Source organism: Pavona decussata, unplaced genomic scaffold, assembly GCF_977016875.1.
Source record: "Pavona decussata unplaced genomic scaffold, jaPavDecu1.1 SCAFFOLD_92, whole genome shotgun sequence".
NCBI classification, from domain to species: Eukaryota; Metazoa; Cnidaria; class Anthozoa; order Scleractinia; family Agariciidae; genus Pavona; species Pavona decussata.
In genome coordinates this window covers 2,291,791-2,303,507 of record NW_028145509.1, presented here as the reverse complement: position 1 = coordinate 2,303,507, position 11,717 = coordinate 2,291,791, and the positions used below count along the sequence as shown (strand labels likewise).

Here is an 11,717-nt window from a genome sequence, read left to right as displayed (position 1 = left end):
GCAAAGTGCATCTGACAGAACCCTTTTTTTTTTAGTTGGTTTGACCAATTTAAAAAGGTTTAAATTAACTGGATTCTTTTGGTTTGAAATAACTAATTTAGAATAAGTTAAAATAACTATCAATTAGGTCATTTTGACCTATTTGTTTAGCTGTTTTTACTTCAATATATATGTTGTTTTAACCACTAAAAATATTAGTTTTAACCATTTTTTATAGAGTTAGAATAACCAATATCCTTGGTTGAAATAACGTAATTCATTTAGTTAGCGACCATCCAAAATTAGTTAATTCAACCATTTAAAAAAGTACCCGGGGTGCATCTGAGAGAACCCATTCTTTTTAGTTATTGTTAGTTAATTTAACTAAAAAAAAATAGGTTACAATAAATTGTTAATTTAACCACAAATAAATAGTTCATTTAACCCATGTAAAAGAGTTAAAATAACACATTTAAATGGATCATATTGGCAAACAATTTCGGTTACATGCATCTTTATTGAATGAACAGGCAGTCAAATATATACATATGCAGTAAACAATGGTTCCATAGAAAGGGAAATTAATGATCACATCTTATCTACAAGAAATATATCGGCTGTGAACTTTTTTTCTTTCTTTTACCTGCTAATATTCATATAATAAACAACCTAAAACTATATAATGATATTGAGAATAGTGTACATGTATATCTACTTGTTGGCTCACATAATATAAACTGAACAATTTAAACTACTTCTTTCTGTTGAAACCTAAGTGGCAAGGTTTAGTAGAAGGAATTGCTGGATATAAGCATTTTGTCACTTGGTTCAGCTCACCAGAAAAATTCAATTTAATTATGCACAAAGGTTTTACTTTTTCCATTGTAAACTTGCTAAAATTCAACGTTCTTCAATATATCTCAAACTGCATACATTTGGCCAATCTCAGACTCAATTTTATGGAAGAAAGTGGAGTGGTTTCTATGCCATTCTACTCATCTTGCCTACCACTGCTTTAACACTTAACGGCAGTGCGTGACTGCTCCGTCTTGACTCAGGTATTAAAATATACTCAAGAAATAAATAAACATTCTTGCTATGACCACCCTGGCCCTTTGGGTAGTCAGCATTGAAGCTATAGTAGCTTGCAATCAATGTGTTGACAGCACTTGAAATGTTGATTTTTTTGGAAACGGCAGACTACCATTCCTACGGCTGCCAACACCAGTGACTGGATATCATCAACAGTTGCCCCCGTCGAAATGAGACGGGGTGCTGTTGTTGCCGCTATTTCATCTTCTGCACCCAAAATCTGAGTCATTCTGCAACAACAAAAAATGATTTGTTGTGACTGTAAATCCTGGCCATTACTTACAATCACCAATTACAAACAGCCATTTGTAACACAACATCATCCATCAGTGCCAAACTTAAAGGAAATCGTTATGAGCAAATGGCATTAATAGAGCAACAACCAAAGCTCAGAGAGATTTTTAAGGAACGGCCACTAATCTCATACAAGAGAGGGCGTTCCCTAAAAGACATACTCGTTAGAGCAACACTATAACTGAACATGGCTAAAAATACACGAGTGGGAGTCGCACAGGCCTATCTTTATTCCTTTTCCCCCTGGCAATCAATACAAACACCATTACGCATAGCGCTGGCATTGCATTTTGATCAAAAGGGAAGAATCTCTAAATATACAAAAGGAAAATCGCTTTATGACACGCTTGTAAGAGCAAAACTGAAAAGGCTTTTATCAACACAACGGATGCACAGTGGGAGTCGCACAAATATGTAACTTCAACCCCATAGCCCACTTTGAAAATGAGTGATGGCCTGGGTCGAGAGTAACTGCCCAAGTGATTGTGGGATTGTTTGGGGGGGATGATAATAATAAGCAACGTCCCCCAAACCTCCCGCAATCGCTTGGGCATCTACTCTCGACCCAGACCATCACTCTTTTTCAAAGTGGGCTATTTAAACAATAATAATAATAATAATAATAATAATAATAATAATAATAATAATAATAATAATAATAAAACTTATATAGCGCCGATATCAATAAGACTATTTTCATCAGCGCTTAACGTGATTCATACATCTATCATCTGACGATAAATCACGGGCTATGATTAAGCAAGTCGTCAAGAGATAATTTAGTGAGAGGCAGTTCCAGTAAGTGGAACTGTAGCTGTGATTGGCTAAAATCGGGAAAGGAATGTGGCTGGAACGTGAGCAGCAGTTTGTGGGGAGGAGCATTTTTGATAAGACACAGAACGGCTGCGAGGGAGACTAAGTTGAGTGAAGACTGCAATAAAAGGAACAGTTGGCAAAGCTTTGAGTGCAAACTGTTAAAGGCCAATGTGATGATTAGGATTTTGCTTACACACTCAAATGTTGGTGCTACATTACACGTCTCCATTATTAAATTACCCAGGAAGTGAAAGGGTTAAGGTAATCATCATCAAAGAAATAAAAGTCTAATTTATTTTTAGAAACAATGTGTGAAAATCAGAAAGGAAAATTTGTCTGGTAACATTAGGGCTAAAGGTCTGGAATTATAAAAATACTTACATGGCCTGTACCAACAGCATGGCAACATGCTCCCTCTCACTGAAGTGCAAAACTGATGTCTGGGCCATTATTGTAGTGCATAACTGATGAACAAGGGAATTTTGTTGTTCTGCCTGGCGAGAGGAAGCCCTTTGCTAAGCCTTGCTTAACATCAGGTTCCCACTATGTGTTGAAACAGACAAAACACAATCAGAATTCAAATAACAATTTATTTTTGGACACCTATCTTACTAACATACAAACAACATGCTGTTTTTCTTGATAAATAATCAAGGCCCGGTCTATTTGCTAACCTGTCAGCTCATACAACTCAAAGAAATGTCTTTTAGGTGGTGAACACTGTCACCAAATTTTTCAGTTAAAACCTTCTTTATTGTATAGCCTAGTGAATAAATATCAGTCAAAACATTTTGTGGTGAATCACCAGCTATCAGTTCAGGTTCCATGTGAGGATACCTTTTTAAATGTTTCTGCTTTTCCATTTTATTTGGTAATTTGTAAAATATTCCTTTGTGAAGTGGGCATGCTTTTCTAAAGTCAATGACAACAGCATTATAATGAAGACCTCTTACATCAACCATAACATTATTAGGCTTCATGTCATTATGAATAAAACCTGAAAGGTGAATTGCATGCAGCCCCTCAATCATTGTCAGTAATAAATGATCTGGTGAACATGATTCTAACCATTTCACTGATTTAAGTCTCCTGGAAAAGTCATCTAAAGTTACACTTTCCTTATTAATGCCAATAAATTCTCCATGCAAACTCCCAAAAACAGGGGAAAACTAGAGTGAGGAATAAGATTTAACATGGCTTTTGCTTCATTGATCAAGATGGATCTCACAAAACGCTCTTCGTTAAAAAAAATTTCAAACAGGCATCTATACCTTTATATTTACCTTTAAAGCAACTCCCAAATGTGCCCTTTCCTAGAACATTGTCCTCTTCTACTTCAAGCAAATTCTTCGTAATAAATCATGGTTTTTGGAATGTCTACGTCCTTCAATGTACCGCTAGCAAAATATAGAAGTCTATTATTTTCTTCTTTTGTTTTCCTCCATTTATAAAAAAAGGCCATTTGCTATTTGCTTGGTGATCTTACAGTTATTTTCAAGGTCAATTACTTTTTCTTTTACTTTCTTTGCTGCATTGGATTGCAAAAATGTTGAGAGTTTTTTTCGATTTATGTGATTCTTCCTTTGCCTACTTTTTCTCTTTTTCTTTCCACTCTTGGAGCACTGAAATGTTGACTGCAGGTTTCTTCTGAGTGGTGCTGCAGCTCAAATGTTTAGAATCAGGCAAGATATTGATTGGAATAGAAAATTAATTTTGAATTTGGTATCACTGATGGAAATTTATTCTATAAAAATGTGAGCCAGGTAAAAAAAGAAAGCAAGAACCCATAGGCTGCAGATTATAGCCCAAGCAAGGCTGACCCGAGGGACAACCTCAGCTAGGAAATTGTCAGTAGGCAAGCAATTAAATCTTGCCTTGACAAAACTATGGCTTCTGCTGGAGTTCAGCCTTTCAACCCTTATCACACTTTAGTTTTTATACAAATTCACTGTAAGTCATGTACATAAATGTACACAATATCAAACAAAATAAAAATAACTTAAAAAACATTCAGTTCATTTATCAACAATTCAGTCCTCCAAGTAATTCAAAATAAAAGTTATAAACTGATTTCTCTTTTTTTGTGAGAAATATCCATTTGAGATCTTCTGGTCAATTTTGTTTTTCATGTTCTCTTAAGCATGACATATTTTAATCAAAGTAAAACTGAACAAGCAAACTTGTGCACAAATTATCAAGAAAAACCCTACATTGAATGTACCAAAAGAAAAAACAACAATTTACTGTGGTAATCAATCAATTATATTTTGAAGGATCTCGTGTTATCTTTCCCAATTGATGGTTTCCGATAAGTGTCCGGCAACAATCACCAATTTTTTGGGACCGCCAGATGGCAAGGGGACAAGCAAGGCATTCTTTAAGCACACAATTACAAGGTGTATATGTGCAGTACGAAAACAAGAGAGCCACGCTTTTCTCAGTTGGGCGAAAACAAACTTGACACTAAGTAATATGTGAATTTTTCTTCTCAGGTATTGTTGATTCAACAGAATATAAAATTTGAAAAAAAAAGTTTCAGTGAATAACAATGATTGTGTTATGCAATGTCGGAAGGTTTCAAGCGGGGCTTCTTTCAACACATGCAAATTTGAGTACCGTTTTCAGCACGAAAGTACCTACCAAGCTTTCCGTGTCTTTATCGTTTCCCTTTTTTAATGATCAGCTGGCACTTTTCGAAGACTTTTCTTGTTTTCTCAACGGGCTGCCGAACACTATTGACATCAAAAGTCTGCAAAAAGAATACAAATAACAAAACAAGATAAATTAATACAGACACCACGATCGACTGACAAGTTAAATAGTTCAAATGCAATTAATCTCCAATAGATTTTCAATTCTGTATCGCTTTTTTTCGAAGCATATTTCGAGGTTTATACATCGCTGCATGATGGGTACGGCGGAAAAACCGCTGATTGGCTGAAACATCCGTTAACTTAGAGCATGCTCTAACACTTTCCGCTGACCATGTGCAGGTGCACATGAGTTCGAAAAGGTATGGACATCGCAAACCACTGCCTCGAACTGCGATGATCACTGTGGATTTCCCCATCTGGGGACTTATACTTTTCGTAGTGAATGCGGATTAAGCAAAAGTAAGTATGTTGCAAGTCTTATCCTGGTTTTATCGCTTTCTGCGAGCGTCATTTTTCTTTTGTCGGTTGGAGCCGTTGTTCTGCTGTCGTGTTCATTCAGACTCTGCATGATTTATTTTTTCTGCTGCAGCTACTGGTTTACAGATGACTTGACACAGAAGAATTGAAAGGTAAAGCAAGTTTTCTTTCCAACTTTATTAACAAGTTTCGGGCATTAAATTGCCTGTTATATCTTGACTTGCTTCTGGGAACAGGGCCGTTTGGTTTTCGTTCACCATCTTAACATAAGCTTCACAATTAAATAAGCGACGAAATCGACACTATAAGCTTCATTTTAATATTTAGTGCATGTTGTGAATGTCTGAAAAGCGCAGCCAACCTATGTTTATCCCGGGTATCAGTGAGTCATTTTATTTTTCGTTTGAATATATTTTCTAGCTTGTGTTGTTCATAGGTTCTTTTCAAAAATACATTTTGCAATGGCGCGCAAAAGAATCTGATATGATAGATACACTCGCTTTTTTTGTTGTTGTTGCTAATATTGAAATAAACTAATGGCTTGATTTTCAAAGAGTTTGAAATGTATAAATCTTTAGCAAAACTTTTCTGACCTGAAGACAGGCTTTTTTACAGTTCAGTTGCATTTATAGTTAAGTTAAGTTTTAAGTATCGTGGGAAAACTACGTTCTTTTCCTTTGTACATCCAAAATATATGTATGTAAATTGAATTTTGTAAATGAAACCTTAAGCTGAGTAGTTGGAATCGACAAAAGTTCCATCAAATCAATGGTGTTCATAACCTACATATTGTAAGTTGGTCCACTCGAGAATTAAATGTCTATTTATCAGTAGATCAATCACTTTATGTGAGTGTCACTAAGTTTAAAAAGTAGCAGTTATACACCTCTAAATGTTACAATAAAATAAATTGCAAATTTATATTAAAGTTCAGCTACATTGGCAGTACCAGTTCATATTAATTTCAACTTTAAAACAATATTTTAAATCCTGCTATGTTGTCGCAGATCAATGTGTTACAACAAATTGGGACAACAGCACGGTTAAACTGATTGACAGTTACATTTTAATGTTTGTTGTTCTTATATTTCTGTTTATGCTCATGCCTTTATTACTAAGGAAGATTGATCTTCATTGTTACTGCTCTCATGCCTCGACAGGCAAACACCACCTATCTGTGTGTGGCTTGATGTTGGGTCAGCCCCCCTTTGGTCCTGCAGACCCTTCCACATGTGGAACACACATGGCCACTGTGAACATTTACTGTTACTGCTTCAGATCTGTTGGAGGTTGCAGGTTTGGAATTTCTGTTGCTGTACTGAAATAAATCTGCCTTTTTTTCTTGAGTTCAATAACCACACAAATAGTTCAAAAACCACACATCAGTTCAGTGACAGTAGACCTTAAAATTAGAAGATTTTCTTTTCAGTTAAATTCAATAGTTCAATAACCACACAACCAGTTCAAAAACCACGCATCAGTTCAGTGACAGCAGATTTAAATATTAAAAGAGGAGTTTGGAGAGGGCTTTAGTGGGGTGAGGTCCACATCTAGAGCTTGCAGAAAGAACAAATAAAACTAAATAGTATCTATATATTACAAGCATTGTCAACAAGTTTACATTCTTTTGAAAATCCATTGCCCTCTTACCCAATGTTTTTCTCTATAACCATATTTGGCATATGTTGGTCGATAATGCAGCCTGCTCTGGTACTTATGTCCGCTTCTTGCTTGTCAATGATGCAGATTATTTGGTCCGCTGACAACCTTGTAATAATCTAGAAGCCCCAATGGCACTATGAAAAAACAATTTTTCCTTCCTGTCTGTGTATTCATATTATTCTGATTTGATATCAGCTGTGCAATAATGCAGTGCCTTCTTGTTTTTAACTAGCTCTCTTTCTTGCTCTGCAAAATTGCTAAAGTTTCCAATGTTTATCTTGTTTGTAAGTTTCATAATAGTTCTATTCAAAGAAGGTTAAAAAAACCCATAAACATACCAAACACCAACTCTATCTCACCTTACTCATCCAATACAAAGGAAAAAATAAATCGATATATATCAATGTATATTATGTTATATTAATAGGGTTTTTATGTTATACTATTATGGTTAAAATCAAATTTTTTGGGACTAAATGTTTTAAATAATTACTGGTTGATTAAACTATTTTCTTTTCTTTTATTTTAGAGATTTAAAAGATTACTCAATAGGAAATTGACTGGCAAATCCCCCACAGCGGTGATGCCAACTCTCCCGCTTTTGGCGGGAGACTTGCGCTTTTTTGCCTCATCTCCCACTCTCCCTCTTTGGTACAAAAATCTCCCGCTTTTTACGTCCACTATAAATATTGAATACTTATTGAATGAGTGAACGCTGACTACGGCTTGTTTGTTTTCGTTGAACGAGAAAGAAATGTTGGAATTACGGTAGAACAGTTAAGTTCCCTGCCCCCCCCGCCACTGAAGTCCTAAATATAGCCCTAATTTCACAGCCCGCGGAGGCTCTTCGCTGTTGCTGACACGGTTCTGCTAGCTGGCCCTGAAGATTTGTGGACGTCTCCCGATTTTTGAACTCCGTGGGTTGGCATGTATGCCACAGGATATGGCAAGGAAGAAGCAAATGACAAATTGAAGAAAGTGATTAAAGACTGAGAACAATAACATGTGATGGCAGTTCTGTTACATGATTTATTACAAATTTCTTTGTCTAATGAATGCTTGCTGATTAAAATTTATTGTTTTCACAGTGTGATTTTTTATGATGATGTAGTCACATGGTCTAAAATTTGGTCGGCCAAGCGGTCTAGCTGACCAGCCATAAGTCGAAGCTGGGCAGCCACTCACTTGGCCTCCACGACAGTTTTTTTCACTTTTTTCGCTTTTAGTTTTAATTGCTCTTCTTGGCTTTGGATTTTTGCTTCCAGTGAGAGTAGTTTCCTCTCCCTTTGCGTTTCCCTCCAATTAGTGTGTACCTTTCACTTCTCGGGAGGCTTGTACAGTTCATGGTTGGTAACCCAAGGATCCTGGTCCAGAAAGTCAAGGTGATTTTTGCACAGAAATGTACCCAGGCTGTAGTGAGGCAACTCACTCAAAACATTGGTCAACCTTCTCGGACAGGGCGTGAAGTACGAGCTGTTACTACAATTTGTTTCACCCTTAAAGCAGCAGCTTGTTTCATTTCGTTCTTGAAGCCGTTTTACATGGTTTCGGCGAAGCCAAACTGACCTTGTAAAGCCACAAACAACTGCTTCTTGGCCAGTTATTAGGCCAAGTGTACCGGAACACTGGGGCTGTACTTGCACAAATTTTCCATTTGGAATTGGGTATTTACAGCTCGCTTATTTAACCCATTACGCAAGTTAAAAATCCCAGATAGTCGGACTGTCGGATTGAAAGGGCTGTTTTGCCGGCTTTTTTAAAATTAGTGAACGATTGTGGCGGGAAAAATGTAAACACCCGCGGCATCAGATATTCCCGGGCTTAAACGGGGCTTAAACCGGACGTCGTACGATGGAAGGTCATGCAAGAGCCGCAAATTGTCGCGGAAGAGAAAGGGTTATTGAACCTTATTTTATTTCTTGCCGTTAATTTGAACTCGTAATGGGTTTACATCGTAGGTGATTGCTCAAGCTGTTGTATTGTTCAGATCTCAGATCAACTGAGATGGCTTGCACGAAGACCATGCATTGTCGTACGATGTGCCTCGAGCTCACCGACGGAAAGAAATATGAAAATGTGTATGTTCGCCTTTCGCGATTTTTTTTCGCCTTCAGTATTTTGTTCACCTGTTCTTAACGTTTGTGTACCTCATTTTATAGCCTTAAGTATTCCAAAACATTCTTAAGTTTTTAAATTTTGTGTTGTGCGCTCACCGTCGAGAACCTGACGTTCAGTCAAGTAAGGTCGCGTGTTTCGACGAAGAAAAGAGGCCTTTAATTTACTGCCAAAGTTATGAAAACTGCGATACTCCTTTTCGAGGAATCGTATTTCATGAATATTAAATTACTTTTGCATTGCTTGCCGTATCTGTTGAGTTATAGTAGTGAAAATTTTGTAATTTTTCAAGCTTTGTTGAGCCGCTGCGGACAGGTCAGCGGATAGTAAAAATACCCGCGAAATAAGCAGCCAATCAGCGGTTTTTCCGCCGTGCCTGCATGATGACTTTTGGTCTGCTTGCAGCAATGTAACCAGGCATGGCTTTGTAACCACGTAATAATGTGAGTAATGCCGCAGACCGCCATGCCCCAACGCTTTTAGGCGGGAAATTTTTTTTTACGATCTGTAATTCATCCATAGAGAGATTCTAAATATACAAGAAATAAAAGATCCTCTCTCGGAAAACTTCTCATTTTATGTATGTAAACGAAAACTTGAGTAACACTGAGAAGCCACCTACCACGTGCGTCACCTCTGTCCATGCCGCGATGAAACGTTTTCTTGTTTTCAGGTTCGGTATGATGGAATTGATCGTCAAATAATCCAACTCAAAGAAATCTTCTCCGTCTATTTCGTTAGCTACATTTGGGTCAAAACACGATAAAAGAGGCAATAATGAAATTTGCTGTTGTATGTACTACCCTCAAGAGGTGGACATCATTTGGATATAGTTCAACTCGGCTTACCTTTGAATGCTTCTATCAGCTCATGAAACTCTCTTTCCTTTAAAAAGTCCATTATGTCCTCCATGGTGGAATCTTTTGACAGATCACGCACTGATGCCATTACAAAAACGGACGAAAAAACCTCTATCGACAGCGGAGAATGTTCACCGGATGGACGTTTCTCACAAACTGAAAGACTTGGCCAGTACAAGTCATAAGAATGACATGTCACAAAGGGACTTTCATTATATATAATTACGTGACCAAACAGCATTATTTGATAACCAAAAGTTCATTGTTTTAAAAATAAAAGCGGTTTCCGTTAAAGTGTCATTTGGTTAATACCAAAGGAAATTTCAGAGATTGTGCGGTTTTTTGATAAAGCCGATTTCTATTCAAAACTTAGCTTCAAAGCTCAAGGCCGAGATGTTCAACAAATCAGTAAAAGAATTGAAAAGTGTCACTACTAGCGCCGGTTCCCACGCTAACCTCATAATCCCCGAATATCCCGGTCGGAGTGAAAAAAAAAAAAAAAAAAAAAAAACTTTCAAGCACTGTGCCGACTGCAATCACCACTGGCGTTAGATCCGGTACACAGATTGGCTGAAATCCATCGCCCTAAAATCATACATTAGGACGACTCAGTTCAGTGTAATCTTGTCAAGCAGCTAGGGACCGATGTTTATTGATCGCAAAAGCACTCAAACATATTAGGTTACGGAAAGCCACAGCCAAAGAAACGAACAGAGGAAGCGGCTGTATATTATTCGGATGCATTTATCTTACTAAATAATCCTCTATTTACACCATTATCGCCAAGTGGGTTGCATTGTGTGTAAACAGAGCACTAATTTAGCTCTCACAGTCCTATTTCACTTATGAGAAGGACTAAATGTTATTTTAAAAAACCCACTAGTTCGTTTTCGATTGTCAGGATCATTATCAGAGTTTGTTGGTGATCTTGAGGATGGAAAACATTCAGTATTTTTTTCAGTAACAGTAATTTTTTATTCATTTAGATATCATGTATCAGTTACAACCAACCGGAATATTTCACAGATGTATATTGTAACTTCCGAATAGTAGTGTTAACAACGTGAATATCTTATCTTTGGCGGGAAAACCTTAGAAAAAGCGGGAAACCCGTCAGGACTATCTCACTAAACTACGGCTACGCGCGCTATGGCGCGCAAACTTAGGTGCTCCACTTTTTACTCGTTGACAATGGCTTTAATGCTGAGTCATTTGCTTAAAGTTCACCAAAGTAATCCTAACTTTTTCATCCGAATGTGATTTCGCTGGTTGCCAACGCACTTTCAAGAACGCGCATGCCAACAAAAGCCATCTTAGAAGAGCGCATAAAGAAGTCAATCTTCATCAACCGGTCGTGCGTCGTGAAGACAGTGTAGCAGAAGAAGGCATGGAAATTGTAATTGAAGATACACCTCCCGAAGAACACGGAAAAAAGCGGAAAAAAATTAAAACCCTTGTACTATGACTAATGATTTTGGTCGTTTACACTAATCAAAATAGTCAGAGTTAAATGACTAATCTCTATGGTTAAAACACCTATTATTAAAGGTTATTTTAACTATTTTAATTTGTTGACAATTTCAACTGTTAGGAATGGTTAAAATGACCATTGTTATTAGTCGTGACTATTTAAAATAGTCATTTTAACTAGTCAGTTTTTACAGTGTATTGATCAAATAATGATTAGTCGAATCTCGTGACGCACACCACCTGAAGGTGAACTAACGAACGCAAGACTGAGAACAAAAGATAATTTAATTTGTGCAAT

The 11,717-nt window shown here is 37.0% G+C and overlaps 3 long non-coding RNA genes across 4 annotated transcripts; 1 reads left to right on the top strand and 2 right to left on the bottom strand.

Moving 5' to 3' along the window:
* Window positions 1–476: 476 nt before the first annotated feature.
* LOC146473842 (uncharacterized) lies at window positions 477–5,086 on the bottom strand. The gene is made up of 3 exons (XR_014866313.1): window positions 4,822–5,086; window positions 2,563–2,724; window positions 477–1,301 (listed from the first exon to the last, which is right to left on the bottom strand). It is a non-coding gene; the product is annotated as an uncharacterized LOC146473842 (long non-coding RNA).
* Window positions 5,087–5,181: 95 nt separating this feature from the next.
* Window positions 5,182–7,548, top strand: LOC146473841 (uncharacterized). Of its 2 annotated transcripts, XR_014866322.1 has the most exons (4): window positions 5,182–5,294; window positions 5,425–5,464; window positions 6,473–6,608; window positions 7,504–7,548. It is a non-coding gene; the product is annotated as an uncharacterized LOC146473841 (long non-coding RNA). The 2 variants fall into 2 exon arrangements; XR_014866321.1 differs by lacking the exon at window positions 7,504–7,548 and having other exon boundaries at window positions 6,473–7,393.
* A 1,925-nt stretch (window positions 7,549–9,473) lies between these two features.
* On the bottom strand, window positions 9,474–11,621 carry LOC146473840 (uncharacterized). Its single transcript, XR_014866319.1, has 3 exons — window positions 11,140–11,621; window positions 9,938–11,087; window positions 9,474–9,830 (listed from the first exon to the last, which is right to left on the bottom strand). It is a non-coding gene; the product is annotated as an uncharacterized LOC146473840 (long non-coding RNA).
* Between the last annotated feature and the right edge of the window lie 96 nt (window positions 11,622–11,717).